The following is a 12,943-nucleotide window of genomic DNA, read 5'->3' as shown; positions in this document are numbered from 1 at the left end:
CGAATAGTAATCAAGAAAACATATTAAATCATATACCTGGTAAGCAGATTCAAAATCAGTTCCAGTAGTCAAACATGGCGCCCTGCAATGATGGGTGCATATTAATCATTTTAAAGTTGTAGTCAAGAAGAGAAAGATACATTGTGAATAATAAAAACAAAAATAGGTATTTTACAAGAGCACTTACCACGAACACTCTCTTGGCTGGCATAAATAGTAATGACCTGTCTGGAATTAGTTTAAAACATGCCACCAACCAATGAACAGAAGGGGGTTACATAAAAGAAAAGCAAGTGGAAGTATTTTTTAACCCATTACATTTTTATTCACCTTGAGCTGTGTTAAACACCACATAGAAGATAGGAACAATCATAATAGGGGCTCTTTAATGCATATTTAAGTATGTTAACTAATTACTTAGAAAAGTAACATTATTACATAACCTGAGTTACTTGTAATCTGCCTCACATAATGCAATCCTCAGTGAAATTTTTGTACTGTCAAAAGAGGGGCTAACCTTGCAAATCATATGCAGAGAATCCAGCCAATAAATAAATAAATGTGTCTGTTTGACAATTGAAAGATTTTGGCAAACCTTGGCTGGCCCCATGCAACTGAAGGGAAGACTAATGAGAGCGTCATCAATATGGATGTCACAGTGACTAGACTGCTTTCGCTGCCAGTGACATGACTTGTGAGCCTGTGTCTGTGAAGCCCCCCAAAACACCCTCTCACAACAACAGCAACACACACGACATGCCATTGCTGTAGCCATGGATACAAGAAGAGCTTCAACATTAGCCACAGGGATTTGGAGAAAACTCGTTCAAAACTGTCAATCATCCACTTGTGAAGTCACAACTTGTTATGCACTAAACGTGTATTTTAACAAAATAATAGTAGGATTTAATTCTGAATCGGATAATAGCCAATAATAATAATAATAATTTTTGAAAATTTATTAATTGTGACTAATTTTGCCATAAAACTACCATTTTTAAAATCTGTTTGTTTGTTCTCTACACTCTCAGAAATAAAGGTACACGAGCTGTAACTGGTGTGTTACCTTTTCAAAAGGTACAAATTTGTACTGAGGTCCATATTAATACCTCAAGGGTGCATATTAGTCAGGGCTCAAAATTGCGAGCATTTTGGTCACATATTAGCCCAAAATTTCATCTGTGTGACCTTATAATATATTTGGGAGCATTTGTGTGACTACATATAAGGGTTGTAGTGCGACCTTTTGATTTTCTTTAAAAATGTGCTGAATCGATTGTAGCTGTCAATCACTCAAGGCTTGACAGGGAGCTTTTGTGCCTGCAGGAAATGCAAACGGCTGAAGAGTAAAAAGTACGCAGGTTTGTAAACCCCACCTAAAGTTCCAAATAATGGTGCAGATGACAGCAATCAAGTGGTAAATGTTGATCCGCCAGCCGAGAGTGGCTCAAGTATTCAAGTGTGGCTCAAGTGTTTTTGGAGAAGGTGCCCGAATCTCGATGCAATGTATTCACTGGGTTTTAAGCGCAAATGTAAAATCTACACATCATTGCCAAAGAAGCTCGCCTTTACTAAGTTTAAACTTAATCTGCGGCTCATAACAAGGAACGGTATTGCACAGGTGGTCATTACAAGAATCCTGCTCATATATTGGTTGGGTTGACTCACCTGCTTTCCACAAACACAAAAAAATAAAAATCAGCTCATAACAAGACTGAGCATTTAAAATGACACAAACCGAAATCAAAACTTTTAAAGAGTGATAGAAGTGAGACTTTTCTTACTTTCTTTTGTCCATTCTTTCTTGATGTTTGTTGTTTTTCTATTTAGTTACTAACTAAAAAAAACAGTTTTGAGCTTTCAGCATTGAATTAAATGATTTATTATAATATTTTATTTGTTTTGTAGCAGAAATATTATTTATTAAATTGACATGCATATAAAAACAATATTGCAAAATAAATATTTCTTACTGCAATGCTTCATTTTTGCTTGATGCAAACCATAAATTTATTTTTCATAAAGTAACAGACTTTTTATAGCAGGTAACTCAATCAAGCACATTCAAGGCAGCATAATAATGAGAAATGTAATTCATTGTTTGTATTATTGTCATTTATATCATCATTAATCTTTAATAATTATTAGACATACATTTTGGAATTATTGCACACAAATATCAATGTCATCTCAGCATTAGTTAAATAGTGGTTTCTGGTTTTGTTAGTTCTTATCCGCTTGTTAAGTAATGACGTGTTGGTGACGTATGTAATACTGTTTCCGGGTCCAAGCCGCAACTCATTTGAGTTGAGAAACTATTTGTTTATGATCACTTTTAATTAATTTCACACATTAAAGTTAATTTTATAGAAAGTCATAGTGTACACAACAATCTCTGGGCTTGCTGCATCACAAATACCAAAACTTTAACAGTTTATAAAAAAATGAATCACTTTCTGGCCATCGGATATTAGGCATGGACATATATATTGCGATCGTGATTTTCGAAAGTATTACATCCCTTTTGTAAACGTTTATAATTACCACTTCATGAGTGTCCCTATACATTGTAATAGAGCGCTTGGAACCGGAAGCCACTTTGTGTGACGTCACACTTAACAAGCGGTTTGATGTTGTTTTCAAATACAATAAATCCCTTAAAATACAATTTGCAATGGTGCTCGTTCATTTTTGGTGGGTGCTCCTACATTTTTCTTGTGCTCCTAAATATTTAAAGTTAGGAGCACCGGTGCTGCCAAGTAAAAAAGTTAATTTCGAGCCCTGTTAATACCCAAAGCATACAAAACTGTTCCTCTTAACATTTGTTGACCCTTCAAAAACAATTGTGTACCTTCTGAAAAGGTATAACCTAGTGACAGCTCTTGTACCTTTATTTCTGAGAGTGCAGGATTAAAGCTGTTTGCTTGCAAAATATGCTTTTGTGGCAAAAAGCCACGGAATAAGTGTGATGAACATTAACCCTTACAGCTACCCTCTTGTTAGAGTGTTAGCCTGATCTGTTTGGTGATTATTTGGAGAAGAATGAGCTCTGAAAGCATATGGTGTTTTAGGCTGAATTTCAAAGGTCATCTCTGGAAACATGCAGAGGTTGCTGACTGACAGCACCAACACTGATCTCATCTTGTGTCTTATTACTTTGCACTTCTACAGGCCAAGGTTCGATCATTCAGATACCTTCCACTGAGTTTCCCCTAAGCTCCAAACCCAACTTCTTAATTACAGTCGACATAACCCATTTAATCCCATTCTAATTAATACAGGACTCAGCATGCAGTAGTATTGGGGGGAGAAGGGCAATGAAAATTAGACACAGACTACAATCAGGGAGAGAGCAAACTCGGTCAGAGAGCTGAAAGGACAATTACAGTATCTGTCTTGGTAGAACAAAAGAGTAACAGTTTAATTCACATTGTAAAACCGCCGTGTCAGGCAAAGCCTCCTACACAGCTTACTGGGTATTTTTCCTATTCAACATCATGCATAATGGTGCCAAAATAAAGGAGATTACAGATTAGTCAAATGTTACATTCAAATGCAAATCAGGATACTGTATGTTTATGAATGCTTCTATATGCTTCCAAAGAGCATCATTCATTATCCAGCTTGCTCTCTCTGCCCTTTGTGATTTGCCAGTGCGTAAATATAGAGCAAATTAGATTCAGCAGAGAGTTTACTTTAATGCATGACACTTTTAGTTTCAGATTCTGCACCATTGTCACAAAGTAAAACTTTTGCCAAATAATAACATGCATACATTTTTAATTTTCTTGATTATTTGACCGCCTAAAAACATGAGATATCTTCATCTACTGTCATTTTCTTCAATTAAATGGCACCTTTGATGAAAATCATCTTTGGGAAGCTGTTTGGTCAGAACTGTGTGTATAGATATAATGTGTCCACAGTCATATTGGAGGGATAGAAAAACAATAAGTCTCTTTTAAAATTTCTTGGCGTTAAAATAGGATCCAAATCGCTCCCATTTTGAGGCCGACCGCAATGTAATGTAGAAGTGTGGTTTCCCAGCCCACTGAATTGATTGAGAGCTGCATATTAACATGTCTCCATAGTAACATGTATCATCATATCAACAAAACAGGACATGCGCAAAGGAACTGGGATTAAAAGAACTGTTCAGAACTGTTCACCTGATGATGACATGTGATCATCAACCATCATCAAATGTGATCAAGAGTGAGTTTTACAAGTTTAATGTTTTAAAACTGTGCATGTTTAAAAAGAATTACAGTGATTAACTTCAACTTTACTTCATCATCACAGCCGTTTCAGTACAATTCTAAATGAAGACGCTTCAATTCCAGTTTTTCAATTCCATAAATTAGGTTTATTTTGTACATTAACATCACAAACATCCATACAGCACTGTTTATTAACATGTATCCTTTTACATTTGCAGTGTGTGTGTCTGTGTGTGTGTGCGTGTGAACTTTGTAATGTGACTCATTGTTGCAGAATGGCTTGGATGAACTCCACAACAAATACATCAAATAATCATATATATATATATATATATATATATATATATATATATATATATATATATATATATATATATATATATATATATATATATATATATATATATATATATATATATATATAGACTTTTGAAAATGATTGTTTTTATCCATTTCTCAGTGAATATAGGCAGTTTATTTTAGTGCATTTAAATAAAACAGATTTAATAAACAGATATATTTAATTATATTAAAATAATATTTTAGTCACCAAACATACTTAGAAATTGAAAGATAATACAATAAAATTCAGGCTAAATATTGCAACAACAACAAAATTACAACCTACAAAATTTCAACTACATTTTTCAGTTTTTTTTTTTTTTTTTTTTTTTAAGTTATTTTGTTAGATAAGCTCCTGATTTGGCTTCACAACTGAGTAATATAATGTGAATGCACAAATACATTATTGTATAGTTTCCTATTAAAATTATGAATTTAAAATATAAATTTGTAAGGGGTGTACTTATATATATGCTGAGCACTGTACTAGTTCATCTAAAAAATATTCGTTATGTTTTGTTTTCTGTGCAGTAACAAATTACTTACAGCTCAGGTGATTGGTTCCAAGTTCTGCTTTTGCACAAGAAGCTTAAACTTGCTACTGTACTAATGTAAACTACTGCACTACTGTAGCCGGAATCAGTATCCCACCTGGAAAAAACCTGGCACTCATGTTATGCTCTGCAAACTCTCGATTCCTATGTTTAAGGTAAACAAGCTGAGCTTAGACCTACAGTTCTGTAAAAGCATCTATACCTATGAACAGGAAAGAAGGGCATCTGCTCCACACATAGAGCTAGACTGCTTTAGCAGTGAGTGACATTTGACAAGCTCAGGCAACACTTTCGGTTATCCTTTCACATGCAAGACTTAGTAGTGATTCACAGACTACAGCTAAAACTACTGGAATATCAGGTTGGAAAAGAGCCAAATGTTTCCTTCCCTCAGGGAGCAGCCCTCAAACAAGCGTAAAGCACATAGATTAGATAGTGGGTGATGTAGCACCACAATAATGACTCATTCAGTGCTAACTAACGTTAATCAATGCTGGCAGCTGGGTTGCAGAACCAGCTCTTTAAATGGCATTTACATTGCATATTAAGCCTTGGAACTCTAACCTGAAAGAAAGAAACTGAAAGGGGCATGCTGAAATGAAGGACCAAATTGCATCAGTTTAGCTGTAATGAAATTGTATCTTCACGTGCTTTGTTGCCACCACCCAAAAGCCTGTTTAAGTCTTTGATAATGCAATTTCCTGCCAACCTTACTGCCTCAGAGAGATGTAATTTTCACTTGAAACAGGAAAGAAACAGAAACAATGCCATGTATTTATGTTTTTCCCCTTTGAAATAAAATGAAAAACAGTCCTTTGAGGGCACTGTACCAATTGTGAGATTCCCAAAGGACTGACATGGCAAGACCGCAAAACAATTCGAAAGCAGGACTCGTCGGCTTTACTTTCAATCAAAATTCTGCAACAACAAAAGTTTCTGTTTTCCATACTCATGAAAACATTTGTGAGACACAACTGAGACACATCTGTTTTTTGAATGTCAGTGAAAAAAAAAATAGCCACCATCAGGACTTAGACGCACTGGGATGCTGTTTTTGCACGTCAGTGTTTATGAATAGATTACATCAAAAATAACACGAGTAATCTTGACAACCTGTACATTAGTCTAAAGCTACAGCCCTCAAGCAGCCATTGCAGCTAGTTTTTTTTCAATAGGAAGCTTGTAAAGAATGTATTTGCAAATTTTGATATTTGGAGTGAATATCGTAATAACAAGACACATGCATTCATTGCTGTACATCAGGGTTTATTTTGAAAGGTAAGATTCCACAGAACAACATCCCATAAAACACATTTAGTTAATACTGTTAAATTATGGATGGTTATTTGTTTGTTTATGTCACCGTTTCTGCTGGAGACCAGGGGCCTCATGTACGAAGACTTGCGTTGAAATCAAACTAAAGCATTGCTTATGCACAAAGATGTAAATTTGCGTACGCAGAAAAAAATTCAGATGTATGAAACATTGCGTTCGCAGAATCACAAGCATATTCTCTTTGTACATCTTAACGTGAATTAACGTGAAACTGAGCGCACGTGAACGAGCGCAAAACCCCTCCCTGCCTCCTCCCCCAAATAAATATGGTAATGACTCTACTTTGGCAAAACCAAATGAAAAAGCAATGGCAAAAGCAAGCAAAAGAGAAACTATGAACAGAATGTGAATTGGAGGTGCTCCTTTCAGAGGTAGACCAGAGAAAAACTTTGTTATTTGCAAGTTTGTCCTCTGAAATTTATAACAAAAAAAATAGAGTTGGAGAGTTCAGCTGACACGGTTAACGCAGGGGGGTTTGAACATCGCAATGTGAGAGAATTAAAAAAGAAATGGTCAGATGTAAAGGTGTAAAAAAATTTTAGTGTCTATTTAGGCTAAGTTGGAATGAGCTAGTTGAGTGATTCCTGTCCATCACCGATTGATGGATAGAGACAACAAAACCAAAGAGAGCGGCAAACAGCACCGTCAGTGGCGTAGCTTATAAACTGCATGGCAACATGTTTTGACTCAATTGATCATGGACCCGGTTAGAATCCAGCATTTGATGAACTCATTCTTTTTTTTTGCCCACTGCAAATTAGACTTTGCCTACTCTTCATCATAAGGAAGACAAGTATGAATCATTAGGAAGTGCGTGTATTATGTTAAGCACATTTGAGCATCACATATTATTTGTACTTTTATTGAAGTAAAATGTTTTCGATTCACGTATGCAAATTCGTCATCAGATGGCGCCTTTATAGCAATGTGCATGCAGTAGATCGCTCAGATTACATTGAGAAAACTGGCGAATGCTTCAAATAGTGCTTTAATGTTTGGCTGGTCAACTGTATGGTATGGAAACCTTATATACCTGCTAGACATGCAGATGATCCCGTCTCATACAGCTGCCAATGCACGACTCAAAGATACTTTGTAGTGTGCAATTTAACATAATTGTCTCTAGGAGTCGCCAATGGAAATAAAACAAACACATCCAAGAAATACACGTACGCCAGACATGAAGTTGGCTAGGACCAATGCACATTCTCACGTTCATTTCATCGTTAATAAATCCAAGCGTGAGCGTGAAACCTGGCGTATGCAAAGTTTACAGTATGTGCGTACTCAGCGTTGATTCATGAGGCCCCTGTTGTTTACATTGTTTACTATGTTACTTACACACAAAAACGGCATCTTTGTAGTAAAAAGCAAGTCGATGTCATAGCTTACAGAGTTACAGATAAAATAAGACCACACACTGAATAAACAAAGCTGTCGAGTGTTTTGTTGTTCTGCATATTGTATTCTATCTGTCAGTCAGCCACTATCTAGTATGACTGATGGAGAATTTAGCCAATGGGTTTATTTCATTAAAAAGTTTGTGAAAAAACTTGGACAGAAATACAACAAATAAAATTACATGATAATATGCACAAAAGGGATCTGAGCATTTTTTACTAGGTCCAAATTGTGCCCAGCAACTGGATTAGAGCCAGGGCTTGTGGTTTGCTACTGACAGCAGTGGTCAAAAGTAACAAACAGTGCTCTAAAGAGGCACAAACTGGTAACAGGGTGTTTGGTGCCAAGTCTCAATGATCAATGCACAGGGTCAACAAAAACTATCCTGCCTGGTCCCGAGTCAAGAGAAGGTTCCTGCGGCACACAGTTTTAATGATGGTTAAGGGAGGAAAGTGACTCTGCTGTGCTGCCACAGACCAATAATCAGACCAGATCGTCTGAACCCTCTCCACCTTTAAAAAAGCGTACAGTGAACAAGCAGGTGTTAGAACTGAACAATGAAAGGTTACCTGCATCTGATGAGTGGCAATTTCTTTAACATCACATGGACAGCTGTGTGGATGAAGGACAACAACAAGTCAGTATAGGGAGTGTGATGCTCTCTGGTCAATGTTCTGATGGAAAACCCTGGGCATGAGGGAAAATTCGACATGTTCTTCCCGCCTTAAATCTGCATGAAACAGAAGTTGCTTTTGATTCAGTATGTTGATGTACTTCCGACTAAAATGGAATATTGTATAGAGGGTGGGGCTTGCACAACATTTCTTTAAAGCAAACTAACAATAAGAGGGGAGTAGTTAAAAAAATATTGTGACAGAAGCAATCACACTGGCACTTCAAACACAAATGTAAATGGTCAGACTTTGATTAAAGATTACCAAAACATTTTTTTTTCAGTGGATTACTGTTGAAAGTGAATTTTGTTAACTTAAATAAGAACAATAAATGCTAGTAAAAAATAAATAAATAAATTGTGATTTCACAAGGACTTTAACATTATTGCAGACAGATAGAACACTGATGGAATGACCACTTGCACAGAATAATGCACATTGGTACACTGATAACATTTTGGTGCCACAAAAAAAAAACATGGTACACACACACACACACACACACACACACACACACACACACACACACACACACACACACACAAAATGCAATTATAAAGTGTTAAGTGTGAACCATAATGTCATAAGACGTTAATATAAGGTTAGATTTAGGTCGCCAGCATCTAAGGACAATGCTATTTTGACGACCAATAGCAATGTTAAATGACGTTGATATTTGGTTAATATTAGGTTGTGTTGGAAACTGACCAAAATCTGTCTGATGTTGGACATCGACGTCAACCTGATTTTCAATTCCAAACAAGATGCAACATCCCATGACGTTGGGGTACAATGTTAATCTGACGTCAAGTTGACGTTCTGTGTCTTCTAGGAGAAACACTCTTTACTCCAATCTCTAAAAAACAGAATAAAATAAAAATAAATAAACTTCCTTACTCTTAATTCTCTTAGCCCTAACTGTTAGCAGTTCCTGTGTATACTGCCTCTTCTCTTCTTATTGATTTGCTGAATATTGCCTCAATTGTGAGTCATTTTGGATAAAAGCTTCTGCTGAGTGACTAAGGGTAAACTCACACTTGGTACAGTTGCCTTGACCCCTGTCGAAGTGCGAAGTCGCAATAGATCCACCACTTTTGACGCTGATAAATGTTCATAAAGTCATCATCAGCAAGAGGTTTGCGTCCATTGAAAAGTAAGAATAATTAATGAATCCATATGAAACAGTCCCTCAAAAGTGACGCTACAACGAAAAAAAAATACAGTGCCAAAGCCCAACCAAACCGTGATCTGGCACACCTCTTTCAAATGCACACGGCCCGATTTGGAGAACTCACACTTAAACGAACCGGGAAACACTTCTGGGCATGGTTTAGATAGCCTACTGTGAGTACACCCTAAATAAAAATATAAACATAAATGTGCTAGAGACCCAAGGACAACTTCAGATGTCTTGTAGAGTGCATGCAAAGCTGTTTAATCCAATGATTTACACACAACTTCAAAGATTGAATTTGGACTAAAATAAAAGTTGGAAATGGCATGTAAATATATTAGCTCTCCAACTGGAGGAAAATGAAAACCACAAGAGTGGATCCATGCACAGCCTCAAGCTCTCCATTAGTGACAATCCTGAACTGAGAAGTAGAGCAGTCAGAAATATCCCTGTGCATTTTGCGCTTTTTTGAGCCCTAATCTGCTACATTACATGTTTACTCATTCCCTAGATGGACCAATAATCCTGTTACCAATCTTGGCCCCTTGCGGTAATTTATTTTTATCTCAGTTGTCAGCCGAATTAAAAAAAAAAAAAAATAGAGAATTTAAAGGACAGACTTGATTGCTATAACTAAACCAGTAAACAAAGTTATAGTGCAGTTATAGTAATAAGGCATTATCTGGCACAACAAACGCTTTTCAAAGGTTATACATTTCGTACACCCCTCACAAATCTATCTTTTAAATTCATATTTTTAATAGGATATAATGCAGTATTATATTTGTGCATATACATTAGATTAGTCAGCACTGAAGCACAAATCTGGAGCTTATCAAACAAAATATCTTACGATAACAGTCCAAAAACTAGTACACCCAAATTTATGTTATAGAAAATTTTTTTAAAAAGAGGTATAAAATAAAAAAAAGCAAAGAAATTGTCATATTGAAATATTTAGCTTAAATCTAATTGTATTATTTTTTTATATTTTTAAAATGTTTGGTGACTAACATATTATTTTAATAAATACATCTGTTTAATAAATCTTGTTTAAATGTAGCATTGCCTATATTTACTAAGAAATAGATAAAAATATTCATTTTCAAAATGGTGGGTACGCAATTATGCAGAACACTGTACATACACTCTCAAGCAAAAAGGTCCAAAAGTTGTCTATGAAATGGTACCTCTGTGCCATGTTTACTCCCAAAGGGTGTATTATATACACAAAAAGTATACTAACAATTTTAAAAAAAGAAATTATTTACCACCCCTAGTGATAGCTTTCGTATCTTTTCCCCTGAGAGTGCAAACATTGTTTTATTTTTAGCTTTGTCACTATTTTTAAATAAAACAGAGGATAAATCTTTTAGATCTTCAAAAAAGTACAGAAATAGTCCAACAGAATCTGCCTTGATCAAATCAGACATTTCAGAAAAGTAAAAAAAAAAAAAGTTGAACTGCATCTATTCTGTATAGCTAAAATCCAAAACTGATTCTGTTAAATAACCAGCTGATAAATGCTTCTGATAAATTAAATGTGAAAATGGAAGTGCTGTGAAAAATGAACCTATCTGTCTAACTTTTCAAAGATTTTTATATAGGTTTGGTCGAAAACTTTTTGAATGGAAACTTCAACATTTTCCTGAAGTACATTTGCCTTCGGTTCTATTTTAAGTCTTATTTTGCTTCAAATGGGTCACAGTGATTCTACAAGGAAATAAATCATGTTCATATGCTAAAGCTCAGTGAGTAGATGCAGTGGATTCAGCGAATGCTCAGCAGATGTTGTCACGGCTGAAGTGTTATCACGCCATATGTGCAACTGTCAGGCCCAATGTGTTTTATACTGAGACTGACTCAGAGGGGAACTGACTTACCTTTTAACATCCTCTCTTTGCAGCCAGTTCCAACTGATAAACACAAAGTGCACAGAAAAACACTGCCATGTGTTTACAGTATGTACAGTGTGCATGAACAGCTGCACACAGTAAAGCTGTGCTCTATATGCTCAAGACCACAGCTGTATCTTCCTGGAATTTATTTAAATTGAAATTACATTTTTATGTGTAGCTGCTGTTGTGGGAAGTGAATTGAATGAATTATTATTACAAATGCTTTAAACAATGTCTCTGATTTGTAATCCATCTACATTGCTCACCATATTTGGACTTTCAGGCATTATTGCGAGACTTTACCGCTATTTAATTTGAATCATTTCCATAATGTTCAACTTTTATGAAAATAAACAAATTATGTATAACCTCAGCAAAAAATCTTTTGTGAACCAATAAGGGCCAGTTAATATTGTTTGAAAGTTTGACAAAATGTTTTAGATCAATCAACAATTGCATATTTTATTAGGAAATAAATGTTTTGTCCATTATTTATTTATTATTAATAGACTTTTTCCATAATCTAAAGTTAGTTTGGTAAAGGGACACGTTACCTTTCTGAAAATATACATTTTATAATCACACTCACTATACTTATACTGGTTTGAATTTGTGCATGGCAGGGTTGACACAATTTGAGGTTTGTTTAATGTTTTTCTGCTTGCAGTTTATTTATAATAAGTGCAGGAGCTTGACCAACATTCAATTCTTACACCCTAAGGTCTAATAATTATTACAACAACTATGTGGTTAAATCAAAATTTTTTTTTTTTATTATTTTTTTTTTGATGTCTCAAAGGCACTTTATAGTAATAATGACCCTTAAATAAAAAAAAAACACTTATTTTGATTTGTGTGGCTGTGCACTGCTTACTCTTCTGTTCTCTGCCTCACTATATAAGTCTCATGTTAACTGAAATATATTGATTTAATTTCCATAAGAAGGCAGATAATACATATAAAATAATAGTCCAATACCGACTGCAGTACCAAGCCTGTGCAAATCCTTTTTATTCCTCAGCCCTGCTGTGCAAAAATATCCCACTGCTAAGCATTTAAACATTTAGTTAAACAGTAAAATTTACCATTTATTATGTTTATTCTTAATTATGCCATATTTACAACCTTTAATACAAAGTTGACTTTTTCGATGTAATGTTAGGAATTGTTTTTCATTTGTCTGTGCTTTTAAAATAGCTAAAAGAACAATTACACTACTGGTAAAAAGTTTGGGGTCAGTTTTTTTTTCATGTTTTTTTTTTTTTTTTGAGAAAATTATTCTGTTTATCTTGACGGCATTTATTAAATGTATTTTTATAGATATTTATATTAAAAAAATAATTGC

The sequence above is a fragment of the Danio rerio genome, chromosome 6 (assembly GCF_049306965.1).
Source record: "Danio rerio strain Tuebingen ecotype United States chromosome 6, GRCz12tu, whole genome shotgun sequence".
NCBI classification, from domain to species: Eukaryota; Metazoa; Chordata; class Actinopteri; order Cypriniformes; family Danionidae; genus Danio; species Danio rerio.
The sequence above is the reverse complement of the archived record's forward strand: the minus strand, read 5'-3'. Positions refer to the sequence as shown.